We start from the raw sequence: 14,478 nt of genomic DNA, 5'->3' as shown, positions 1-14,478 counted from the left end.
TCTGACACTTGGTAAAGAAAAAGAATGAAAATTAAAAGAAGTCTTTGTTTATTTGGGCAATGGACACGTTTCTCTTTGAGGAAAGTTTAGGAATTTGGGTCCTAAGCTTGCCATTTGTCACTTGTATATGATTTTAACCCCAGTATTAAATAGTGTAAAAATACAAAGAATAAGCAGAGGATTCCGTTCGCTCCCAAATCCAGCAATTCTTTCATAGATTTCATCAACGTTGCCGCTGTTTTTCTTTCTTATTTTTCTCTGTTGTTCTAACTGAAGGAAAATAAAAGGAAATATTTTATAAATTTATAATTATATTTTTCTGATTTTTAAATAAGATATTTTACTTGAGATATATTCTCATCATCATCATCATCCAGAAAACGATTTTGAACGAAGCAGAAATGTTAAGTGCGCCACCAGCACGTTAACTGGTCAGTTCTTGCACAGCCATTCTTGTCTCCCATTTTGTGCCCACCTGCGTTGTTTTGCTCTGTTTTGTTACAAAAAAGAGTGTTGGATATATCGCTATAGGTTTAGAGCACCATTCCAGGGATTTTCAAAAGGGCACTTTTAAACTTGACATGATCACTCCACCAGTCGTTACAGTTTGACGGTTTCTTCTTCGGTTAAAGAAAAAAAAAAAGGTTAAAAATTTCTTTATATCACATATCATGATGAAATGCAATATCAAAGAATCTGCAAATTTGATTCTTTCCATCTTTTTTTCTTTCTTGTGAGTTATGAGTGTTGTTGACTTGGTGAGGAGATGGTGGAGGACTTGTCAAACGCCATTCTTCAAGTTGAAAAGTTATAATAAAGAGTAGTGGGTGTCTTTTTCAATGGATAATGCTCTAATTAATCAAGTGTTTAGTGGAAGATGATGTCCTTTTCTGTTGGGCTATAATCAATGAGAAAAGAAACAGTCCACATTGATGACCCTCTCTCTCTCTCTCTCTCTCTCTCTCTCTCTCTCTCTCTGATGCATAACTACATAACACCTGCACTGTACCACTACAGACCTGCATGCAGCTTTCTTAAATTAAATATTGAGTACTATTACTAATGGACGTATACAAATTGGTTGGCGGTTATTTATTTTTAATTTTTTTACAACATTTTTGGGTTTTTTTTTTTTTTTTTTTTTTAAATTTCCTTTCAAAATGTCTGCAATTTTTTTTCCCTCTTAACTCGTCAAGGGATTGCTGTTCTGTCTCTTCGTTGTAGACCTCTATTATATAACCCCATGCAAATGAAATGGTATATATATCAACTTTCTTTCAAAATTTGATTCAAACAAGTTTGATTTAAAGCCATTGTTAATCTGTTTCAACTCGTCTAAAATTTAAAATGATTTAAATTTAATTTATTTATAAAATTGAAATTCAATTTGTTGAAAAGTCATGGTAAATAAATAAATTAATTATATAAATTATTTTTTCATTATTTAATTCTATTTTATTTAATTAAAAAACAAAAGTACTTATGAATAATTTTTTTTTTGTCTAAAGATCATGCATTCGATTGGGAATTATATAAGCATATAGTCAAGTACAAATTGTTGTTGAGCAACTCTATTACATGAAAAAGAAGGATCTCTCAAAGTATGAGCTGCTAGATCATGTGCAAACTGGTTACCTGATCGTTTTACATGGGAAAAAGAAACCAAGTTGAACCTATTAGCAAGCTGACAAACGTCTTGAATAATGCTTTGAATTGATAACGGAGCCATATTGTTGCTAACGGCTTCAATGATCATTAAAGAATCCCCTTCCACCATCATCGAATGAAAATTCCTACTAATACCCAGTAGCATAGCCTCTCTACAAGCCAGACCCTCAAGCACTAATGGATCCCAAATTGAATCTAAAACTTTACAGCACCAGTCCACAGGCTTGCCTTCCCAATTTCTAGCAATAACAGCAATAGAACCTCTCTGTCTAAGCCTGTCTATTGCAGCATCAAAATTCAGCTTAATACAATGTTGAGGAGGAGGGGTCCATAACACAGCATGATCAATAGATTCCACAGGAGCACGAATCTGAAGGGATTCCACATTAGCAAACTCTTCATGATGCTGAAGGGCTAGAGCTATAGTCTCTGCAGGATTATGCCTGATATTTTGAAATATAAAAGCATTCCTGCTTTTCCAAATGTGCCACATAATAAAAACAGCAATCTGGATAAGATTCTGTCTATCAAAATGATCCTTAAGAGGCGATAATAATTCCAACCAGCAATCTTTAATATCTAGAGCTTGAAACAATGAAGATCTAAGCCGGAGAGGGGAGTCAATCCAAATTGATGCTGCATGATGGCATGAAAACAATAAATGTTTGACATTCTCCACTTCACCACAAAATCTACAGTTTGGATCAAAGTGAGGCAGTCTTGCATGAATCAGGTCATTAGTGGGCAATTTGTCATGCAGCAAAGACCAGAGGAAAATTTTTAATTTAGGAGGCAAATGGATTTTCCATACACTCTTCCAAAAAACCTCAACTGCAACTTGAGAACTAGAACCTGCATTTAAATGATGGGAAGAAGACATTATCCTTTGAATATCACGGGCTACATAATAACCAGATTTCACCGAATATAAACCATATCTATCAAAGTGCCAGATGTATTTATCTTCTTGCTGAAATAAGCTCAAAGGAATAGAGAGAATATGTTTTACTTCCTCTTCTGTAAAATTCTCCTTGAGGATTTGCCTGTTCCAGTCATTTGTAGACTGATTTATAAGTTGAGAGACGTACTTATGAATAATTAAACATTTAACGATAGCATCATCATCATTATTATTATTATTATTATCATTATTATTATTGAAAATATTAAAGTTTCATTAAGTATTTCATTTTGTTGTTCTTCACACATTCATAAATTATAACCAAACACTGTTTTTTTATTAAATTATAACAATAAAAGGGAAGCAGGTTGCTTCCCTTTTAAAAGGAGCGAGCATTTGTAACACCAATTATTATAGTTAATTCAGTTTAAATTATTTATTTCGATTAATAATTAGATTCGATTTTTCACATTTACAAATTAAAACAATTGATTAATAAAATTTATTTTATAATAATTTATTTATTATATTTAATTTTAAATGTAAGTTTATACGTTTAGACATTTTTTTAAACAAACAAGCTTAATTCCAAAAAATTTGTTCTATTTTTGTACTGCAAAATTAAAGCCTTATAAAAACCTGAGTTAATTATATCCATAGTCTCTCAATTTGAGATATATATATATATATATAATTTTATTTTCATGGCAAACAAAAAATTTATATTAATATTTAATTTTTATTATTTTTTTATTTTTAATAGCATAATTAATAAAAAATTAATATTATTACTTTTATTAATATTAATTATGTTATATTATTTTATTATTGTTTAGAAAAATTTTTAAATTATATATGTATGCCGGTAATTTCATTAAATTATCTCAATTTTTTATTAATTAATTATATAATTTCTTTAAATTATGATTAAGTTATTAATTTTCTAATTATATATATATATAAGTTATAAATTATTTAATTATTATACTTTAATTCTATAATAAGTTATTATTATTATTATTATTATTATTATTATTATTATTAAAGTTCAATTTAATTAGAAATAGAAAAAATTAATAGTTAATTAGACTAATTTATTAATTATACCCAATAAACATATATGCTAATTTTATATATGTTCTATTTTTACTTCACGATGAAGAGGTGGTCCAAATTTTTGTAAAACAAATTCAAGATGATATAGAATTTTAAAACTATCACATTTATATCAAGTGACAATTTTTAATTGAATTTATTATGACAAATTTTTCTATATTTTCTAAATAGTTGTAATATATAATTATTATATAATTTTATTTTTTAAATATAATCATTAATTAATTTGATCTTTTAAATTTAAATAATGAAAAACCATTGATTACTAAATATAATTATAATTCATTATACAGTTTCTTAATTTTTAATTTGAAAATATCAATGACAATAAAATTAAAACTCATGTTTATTTTAAAGAAAAATCAAAGTCGTTTAATAGAATAATTTTAAATACATTTATTGTAATTAAATTTAATATTTAATTCTAATAATTTGCTAACTCAAGATATTTAATTTCAAAATTCAATGAATATTATAATAATTTTCTAATTATTGGCACAACTAAAAGTTTAATTTTCTTTAAAATATTACTCCAAATTAACATGAAATATACAAGATATTTGAATTTTTGTGATAAATTAATGATTAAAATTTCTTTTAAACATATCTTATTATCCAAGGTAATACTTATCCATTAATTTTTATTTTTTTTAAAAGAAAAATCAATAATAAATTTTTTCTGTATTACCTAAACAGCTGTAATATATAATTATTAAATATAATTATCACACATTATCATATTCCCTAATTTTTAATTTAAAAAAATAACAAGATCCATATTTACTTTAAAAGAAAATTAATACTTAAAAGTTTTCTCTCTATTTTTATATATTTAATAATTTTAATTTACTTTAATATTATTTTTTATTATTTTAAAATATTATTATTATTATTATTATTATTATTATTATTATTATTATTATTATTATTATTATTATTATTATTATTATTATTATCTTTTAAACATATCTTATTATCAAAAATAATTCTTATCCATTAATTTTTATTTTTTTTTGAAAAAGAGAAAAATCAAAAATAAATTTTTTCTGTATTGCCTAAACAGCTGTAATATATAATTATTAAATATAATTATAACACATTATCATATTTCCTAATTTTTAATTTGAAAAAGTAACAAAACCCATATTTACTTTGAAATAAAATCAACACTTAAAAGTTTTCTCTCTCTTTTTATATATTTAATAATTTTAACTTACTTTAATATCATTTTTTATTATTTTAAAATGATATTATTATTATTATTATTATTATTATTATTATTATTATTATTATTATTATTAAAGAGTAAATTATGGCTATTAAAAAAAATTATGGCCATGAAAGTTAAAATTTATTGTTAATGTTTTAGTTTTAATATTTTAAAAAGAAATTTATATGAATTTTTTCTATCTCTTTTATTTTATATATATATATATCTCGCTAGTTTTATAACTGTTTATGATTAGTTAGCTATTTTCAATAAAAAAAAATTAATTTTGCAATTAATTATTGCAATGGACTAAAATCAGTTATTATTAGCAACTAATTTCAACAATTTATTTGTGATTTGATTTTTTTTTAGTAAAATGGTTAATTTTTAAAAATTTGGCAACTGATTCAAGAACCAGTTATTATTAATAACTAATTTATAGTTGATTGCTAAAATCGGTTACTATTAGCAACTGATTTATAATTGATTACTAAATTAGTTACTAAAATTTATTACTAATAACAATCGATTTGGTTGCTATTAGTAACAAATTTTAGCAACTGATTTTTTTAATCAGTTACTAATAACAATTGATTGAAAAAAATATATGGCTAATTGCAATCAATTACAAATCATTTGCTAAATAGCAATTGATTTGCAATCGGTTGCTAAAATCAATTGTTATCTGCAATCGATTCATTGTCGATTCGGTTGCTAAATTTTTTCCCTAAAAAATTCTTGCCCAAGTTTTTTTTTTAACTTATAACCGATTCACAAATTGGTTACTAATAGCAACTGATTTTTACAACCGATTATAAATCGGTTGCTAAATTTTCTCTTAAAAAATTCTTGCCCAAATTGTGTTTTTTTTTTAACAAATTTATGAATTGGTTGCTAATAGCAACCGATTTTTGTAACCGATTTTATTGTTAACTGATTTTACAACCCATTTTTTCTCCCAAAAAATTCCTTCTAATTTTTTTTTTATTTACAATCAATTTGCGAATCGGTTACTAATAGTAACAGATTTTTAAAACTAATTAAAATAGATTGCTATTAGTAACTGATTTTTTCCTCTAAAAATTTTCTGCTAATTTTTTTTTTCATTTTTTCTTTTATTTTAATTTGTAGTTGATTTACAAATCAATTGCTAATAGCAATCAAATTTTGAAACTAATTTTTTCCCTCTAAAAATTCAAGCCCTTTTTTTTTGTTTTTTTTTTTATGATCAATCAATTGCAAATCGATTGTAAAATTTTCTTCCTAAAGTTGCCCTCTCAATTTTTAAAAGAAATTAGCAACCGACAATCGATTGCTAATTCACTTATATAAGCCACTACTAATTTTCTTTTTCCATAACTCATTTTTTTTCTTTACTACTCTTTTTTTTTTTTCTCTTTTTTTTCTTTTTTTCTCTCATTTTCTTTATCTTTTTCATTCTCATATATTTTATTCATCATCTTTCCTTTCTAACATATTTTCTTCAATTTTTTCTTTTTCATATATTTTCTTCATCATTTTTTTTCTTATTTACTTTCTTTTTTTTTCTTTCTCATATATTTTCTTCTTCATAATTTTTTTATTTCTCATCTTTTTTATTTTATTTATCACTATAAGAAAATATTAAAACAGAAACCGAATTTAGAAACAGATTTACATCAAATTATAATTTGAAACGGATTTTGAAACGGAATTTGAGTAGAACGACTTAAATGTATCAGAAACCAATAAGCAACCGATTTGAAACCAAAATTTGAAATGGATGCAAATCGGTTTCTAAATTACGCGGCATAATTTGGAGGTAAATTTTGCATCAGTTTAGAAACCGATTACAAACCGACATTTGAAACTGAATCATTTTCCGTTTCTAATTTCAAGGCTCAAACTAGTTCCAGTATATTTAAATCATATTAGAAACCGAATATCGTCGGTTCCTAATTTCAATTTAGAAACCGATTACATTCGGTTTCAAAATGAAGTTATTATCTATTTATATTTAGAAACCGATTCATATCGGTTTCAAAATTAATATATTTTTTATTTTATTTACTAAAAATTAAAGTCAGCATATAAACTGATTTCTGTCGGTTTTTAATTTCTTCATTTACACTTAGAAACCGATAGCTTTCAGTTTTAAAATTTCTCTATTCTACATTTTATTTATTAAATTTTTAAGTCATGTTAGAAACCGATTTCTATTGGTTTCAATTTCCCTTTGTTACATTTAGAAATCAATTTATGTCGGTTTCAAAATAAATCTATTATTAATTTTATTTATTACATTTTAATTACAACTTAGGAACCGATTTGTATTGGTTTCTAATTCCTAATGTTATTTAGAAACTGATTACATTTGATTTCAAAAATTAAATTATTATCTAATTATTTTAGAAATCGATTTGTATCGGTTTCAAAAGTAATATAAATTCTATTTTATTTATTAAATTTTAAAGTCAAAATAGAAACTAATTTTTATCGGTTTCTAATTTCAGACTTAGAAACCGACAACTTTCAGTTTCAAAATTTATGTAAGGAAAGTTACAAACCGATTCCTGTCGGTTTCTATTTCCCTTAGTTATATTTAAAAATCGATTACTTTCGGTTTCAAAAATTAAATTGTTGTCCAATTATATTTAGAAACCGATTTATATCGGTTTCAAAAGTAATATAATTTCTAATTTATTTACTAAATTTTAAATTCAAAATAGAAACCGATTTCTGTCGGTTTCTAATTTCTTCATAGACTTAGAAACCGATTGTTTTCGGTTTCAAAATTTATCTATCACATATTTTATTTTAATAATTTTTAAAGCCAAGTTAAAAACTGATTCTTGTCGGTTTTTATTTCCTATGGGTATATTTAGAAACCGATTTGTGTCCGTTTCAAAATAAAATTATTGATGAAATTTTGAGGTTAATTAGGAACCGATTTATATCGGTTTCTATTTTTTTTTGTTATTTAGAAACCGATTACTTTCAGTTTCAAAAATTAAAGTGTTATCTTATTATATTTAGAAACCGATTTATATCGGTTTCAAAAGTAATATAATTTTCATTTTATTTACTAAATTTTAAAGTCAAAATACAAACCGATTTCTTTCAATTTTTAATTTCTTCATTTACACTTAGAAACTAAAAACTTTTGATTTCAAAATTTATCTGTTGTATATTTTATTTAATAAAATTTAAATTCAGGTTAGAAACTAATTTCTTTTACTCCATTGAACATTAATTTAATTAAATTCAAAATAAAATAGAGTTAGCATTAATAACAAAGATCAACTTGAAATATTTAGATTTTTTTAACCTATGGGTGAAGTTTATTGCAAATATTGGGTTTGATATATAATGATTTTTAAGTAAAAGAAAATTATAAAATTAAAGAATAAAAGAACTCCATATATAGTATTAAAAATTAATTAACTTTATGTATGATTTGGTATTACTTGTCATTGGCAATTGAAGTACCATGTTTTTACATTTGCATAAAATAACATGTTTGCTGATTTTCTTATGTACAGGTTACATCCATCTGAGGAATGTGCTAAGAAAATGGAGAATATCTTCAAGGAGAGGATGGACCCAGAGGGGCACAGTTGGAAGACTGTCACACCTGAGACAAAGGAGTTTTACTGGGATGAATTTCAAGTAATAAAACAAATATTTAAATATAATTGGCTATCAGATAACTAATTTGCATAGTTTATGAAACCTCAAAAAAGAATGCTGCAAACAAATATTGTTTAAGTGATGAGAATTGGTGAATTAATGTAAAAGAACACAATTGAAGTATATTAATACTTAAAAGTTATATGTACAGCTTGTGTGCTCAGGATGTTGAAAATTTATATTGTTGTGACTTGCCATAGTTTGGGTGGATGTTGTTTATTGTTGAAAATATATGAAGTGTTTTTAATAGGTGTAATTAATGCCTAACAACTAGGCTGGATTGTCCAAAATTAATGGAAAATGCTGTCAATTTTTTTTTAAAATTTTTATCATACTAATACAACTATGTTAATTTTTATTGTTTTGCTACAGAAATACTTTGACTGGCAAGAGGACACTCCACTCATAAAGGAAGCATGGAGGCGTAAAGCTGCAGAGCGCTACAAGGCACTAATGTGCAATGTCAGGAAAGGAAAGTCCAAGGTCATCGTGCCTAATTCCACAATGCAAAAATGGAAGGAGGCATGGAGTAACCCAGAGTTCAAAGCCAAGAGCCATTAGTTCACTGCTAACCGCTGTAGTGAGATAGGGGGAGTTGGGGCAGGCATTTCTAGACACACAAGGGGTTCAGTTTCACATGCTACTCACGCAGATAGAATGGTAATGATTTCATATTTACTAGTTTTGTAAGTATCTATCTACATAATAGTAGTGATTAATTCAACATTATTATAAACATCATTAAATCATTATATCTTTTTAGGAAGCCCAGCTTAGCGGAAGACCTTTTCCTTATGAGCTTTTCCATAAGACCCACACAAGGAAAGGCACTTCTGATATGGTTGATGCATGAGCGCAATCAATTAAGGTAAGTAAACAAGAATTTTATTTGTCTTTCAGTTGTAGGAAAAAAAAGAATAATCGAGTTTGTATATTCAATTGCTGAAATAAATGTATTTAAAACATGTGTATTGACTTATGCAGGATGCATTTTTGGCACTTAAGGAGCAATCGTCTCAACCATAAGAAGGGTGCAGCGACCCTCCTACTCTGGATGAGGTGGCACTATATTATCAAGTTGTAGGGGGGGAGAAGAAGAACAGGGTTTATAGCATTGGATCCCAAGCATCAATTTTCTACCCTAGCTCATTGCATGGATCATCTTCTACTATATCCCATCGTGCTCAGTCGGAGGCAATGGAGGAAGAGATAAAACAATTGCATCAAACTGTTGCAACGCTAAAAGATAGTCTGGCTGCAATGGAGGAGAGAGACCGACAGCGCGAGCTGATGTTCGAGGAGAGATACTGACGACGTGAGCAGACGTTGGAGAAGCGCATGCAACAAATGATGCAAAACATGATGGCACAAATAATACAGGTTACGCAATTTATAGCTCCAGCTCCTGATGCGGCTCATCAGGATGATGGTAGAGAGGCCGATAGTGGTGATAAGTGATGATATTGTTGATTACAAGTAGCTTATTTTTTTTTGTTATTATGATGTTTTATTTTTCCATACAGTACATTATTTTCATAACCCATCATTGTCATATCTATATATAATATTAACTGATATTTGATATTTAATAGCCTGATATTATAAATATTATGATATTGAGCATTTAAAATTAATATTATATTATATGCTTCAATGCAGGAAATAATGAATTAAATAAAAAAATAATTTTTTTTAGTAATTTGAAACGGATTTCCGTTTCTAATCCAAAAGCCAAACATTTTGGTTTCAAAGTAAAAAAATTTACAAACGGATTTGAAACATAATTTCCGTTTCCATTTAAAAACCTGTTTTATTTGTGTTTACAATTTTGAAACTGATTGGAAATGGAAATCCGTTTCAGATAAATTGAAACCGAAAGTATCAGTTTCTAAATTAAAACGGATTGTGAAACTGAAATAATGTGGTTTATAAATTTTGAAATGGAATATTGGTTTCAAATCGGTTTCAAAATTTGAAACGAACGTCATATTCCATTTCTAATTTATTTAGAAACATGCGGATTTAAAACCAAATGTTTCGGTTTCAAATCGGTTTCTAAATTCATTTAGAAACCAATTTTCCCTAATTTGAAACCGAATATTCGGTTTCAAATCTCATTTTTTCTTGTAGTGTATTTTTTTTGGCATAAAATAAAAATTTTTGTGCAAATATATTTTTTATTAGTAAATTATTTGTAACATTAATTTTTAGAAATTCTTTTGTTATGATATATATATATATATATATATATATATATATATATATATATATATATATATATATATATATATATATATATATATATATATAATTTAGTAATTTATCTTACAAATATTTTGTTATATTTAATTTTTTTGTTAATATTTTTATAATAGTTATTATTAGTAATTTTTTATAATATTTTTATATGAATTTTTTAGTACTAATTTTCCCTTAATAATTTATTGTTTTAGTAATTTTTTTAAAAATTTATTATTTGAATTTTTTATTTATTATTGAGAAATTTAATTTTTTATAATTTTTTTTAAAGTCGGTTGCTAAATTAGTTACAAATAGCAATCGATTTACATCATAGTTGCAAAATTGCAAAATTAAAGGTACTAAATTTTTTGCAACTGATTATGTTTTGATTACTATTAGCAGTCGAGTTCGGTTGCTAAATCGGTTGCTAGCAACTAATTTCGGTTGTTAAATCGATTGCTAGCAATTGATTATTTCTTATCAAAAGTTTTATTTTTTTAAATTTAATTAATTTAGCAACCGATTTGATTATCGATTACTATTTGCAACTAGTTTCATTGTAATCAATTGAATCTGTTGTTAAATCGGTTACTACTAATTTTTTTTTTAGGTGTTTGAAGCCTTTTATCCCACTAAACAAACAGCTTTTTGCATGATACATAATTATTATGATGGATGTTTAAATCCTAATACTTTAAGTGAGATTTTAACTAAGATAAGGAGCATATAAATACAAACAGACCAGAAACTGCAAAGGCTGTTGCTTCTTCAATGTCTACTCGACTAGCAGACATAGGATGGCGCCAAGTAATAGAATGACTAACAAACATTTTTTTTTTAAGAATTTTAAAATTATATAAATTTTAAAAATTATTTTTTTTAAAAAAAATTTTTAAAACTAGTTTAAATAATAAAAAGTAATATAACCGTAAATAATATAAATAATAAAGGATAGGTTTTGTAATGCCAATGTCCCCCTCCTCTTTCATACATACATATTATAGATTAAATCTGCAAACTATCAGAATGATTGATTAACTGAATTTGTTGCATGTGAATTTAACGACACAACGCTTGAACATTTCTTCGTACTGATGGTTTTGAATCAAATCAATTTAGTTTGATTCAATTCAATTATTCACTCAATTTGATTCAATTTCAATTGACATTTTACATGAAATGCTTTTGGGGTTTGTAATTTCAATTCTAAACCGATGGAATGTTCTTACTCTTTGGGCAAAGTAATATATATATATATATATATATATATATATATATATATTAAAAATAAGGTATGAAAGTTTCAGTTTTCAAAGCAAAGTGAAGCAATAATTATTTTAAATAACCCAATTAAGTTAGTTTTAAATAATCCCGACAACACAACCTTAAAAACATCAAAAATTAGGTAGTTGGTTTGTGTAGGTTAGACTGTACAAGTTAGTTAAGCTTTTGACTCATTAACCCACCTATATATTTAAGTTGCACTATTTATATATTAAAAAAATAATGTAATTAATATAGAAGGATGCTTTTAAAAAATGAAACAAAATGGAATTAGTTTATCATTGCAATATATCATTATTATTTCAGAAATGACATCCAAATCTTCAAAATACCATAAAATTTTCATTTAGTATTTATTTTATAGTTCTTCATATTCATAAATTATAAACAAACAGATTTTTTTATTAAATTATATTTAGAATAATATGTTGAGAAAAAAAAATGATGATTAGCTTGTTAGGTATCATTATAGCAAGCAGGTTGCTTCCCTTTTAAAAGGAGTGAGCTTTTATAAAAACCAATTATTATTGTTAATTCAGTTTGATTTTTAAAATTATTTATTTTGATTAATTAGATTCGATTTTTACATTTATAAATTAGAATAATTGAATTGATAAAATATATTTCATAATGATTCGTTAATTATATTTAATTTATATATAATTTTATATGTTTAGTTTTTTTTTAATAAATAAGCTTAATTAATTCCAAAAAAATCATTTTATTTTTGGGCTGCAAAATTAAATGCCTGTAAAAACTCGAGTTAATTGCACTAATTGTCCCTTAATTTATGTATTTTTTTATTTTAATTACTTAATTTCAATTTATCAAAAAAAATTTTCAACTTTAATTTTATTTTAAAAAAAATCTCTAGTTTGTAATAGCAAGCTTTCAAATGAGAAAAAATTATTATTTTATTATTTTTTACTTGAAAAAAGTTAGTGGGACTTTTTATGAAATAAAACTAAAATTAAGAATTTTATTTTAATATATTAAAGTTGAGTGACTAAAATAAAACGACTGTTTAACTTGAGAAATGATTGATGCAATTAATCCATAAAAATCCTATAACTGAATAAACTATTTAATAAAATCAAATTTAACTATTTTAGATTGATTAATTAAGTTGTACTAATTTAATTAGAATATCAAAAGATAAATATCGATCTTTTAATTTTTAAAATTTTTTAATTTAATATTTTAACCCATTAATTATTTGAAGCCTTTAAGCTATATTGAAGATAATTTTATTTAGGTTTAATATATATATAGTTTAGATTCTGAATTTTAACTATTTCAACCTATTAATCTTTTAAATTTTTATTTATATAAAAATTTTACTCATTCCATAGCGTGAAAGACAAAATTTTCCAAAAATTTTCAGTATTTGCTAAAAAAATAATGGAAAACTAATTAAAAAAAATCACATATGCAACATTAAAAAAAAAAAAAATCAAGTCACTCTTATTTATTTTTATATATCCATTAAAATTTCAAAACTATCATTTCACCGAATGATAATAGCTTCTATCTGTTTTATTTTCTGTATTTTAAGAAAAGCCTAATTTTTATATAAATTTAAAGTAAAAATTTTAATGAATCTAAATAAAAGTATTAGAATCTAATAAATTTTTGAAGTAAAGTTAAAGATATAAAAAAAACATATTAAGCCTATTATTTATTAAATTAGAGATTTAATTTCATGATTTGTTTTTGGTAAATCAAAATTCCAAAAAAAAGAGAATTATATTAAAAAAAAAAAAGAGAATTATATTACAAAAGAATTATATTTATATTTCTGTAGTCTATATATGCCTGATTTATGGAGGATTCACAAAGAATTATTTCAAGAAATTTTTAGAGAGAAAAAGAGAGCAGCCTTTCAAATAAAAGCTCAAATAATAAATTTTTATAAAAAAATAAATTCTTATTTATCTTATGTTAATTTTTTTTTTAATCTAGTCACAAAGAGAAAACAAAGAAAAAAAGTACATTTTTTTTTATAAACTGTTTTTTCCTTAACTAATAGGATTAAGTCTTTTTCCTTCCTTTATTATGAATAGAATTGTCTAGATTTAATTCTTGTGAATCTAATATATAAGATGTATGTTATGAACTCTGTTAAATATATAAATTCATGATAAATCAAATTTAATTAAGAATTTTCCATTAAGGTCATTATCAATAACCTACATGGTAATTTTAAAGAATGTTTGATTTAATTTATAAAACTAGCTTATAAGCATTTTGAGATTACAAGCATTTAAAATTTTAAGCATTTATATATTTGGTTTAATTGTTTATAAGTGATCGATAAATAGTTGATGTATTTGGTAAAAAATAGTTTATAAGCATATTTATTAATAAATGTCTAAAAAGATATTCAATA

This window comes from Hevea brasiliensis, chromosome 7 (genome assembly GCF_030052815.1).
Source record: "Hevea brasiliensis isolate MT/VB/25A 57/8 chromosome 7, ASM3005281v1, whole genome shotgun sequence".
Classification (NCBI taxonomy): Eukaryota; Viridiplantae; Streptophyta; class Magnoliopsida; order Malpighiales; family Euphorbiaceae; genus Hevea; species Hevea brasiliensis.
The sequence above is the reverse complement of the archived record's forward strand: the minus strand, read 5'-3'. Positions refer to the sequence as shown.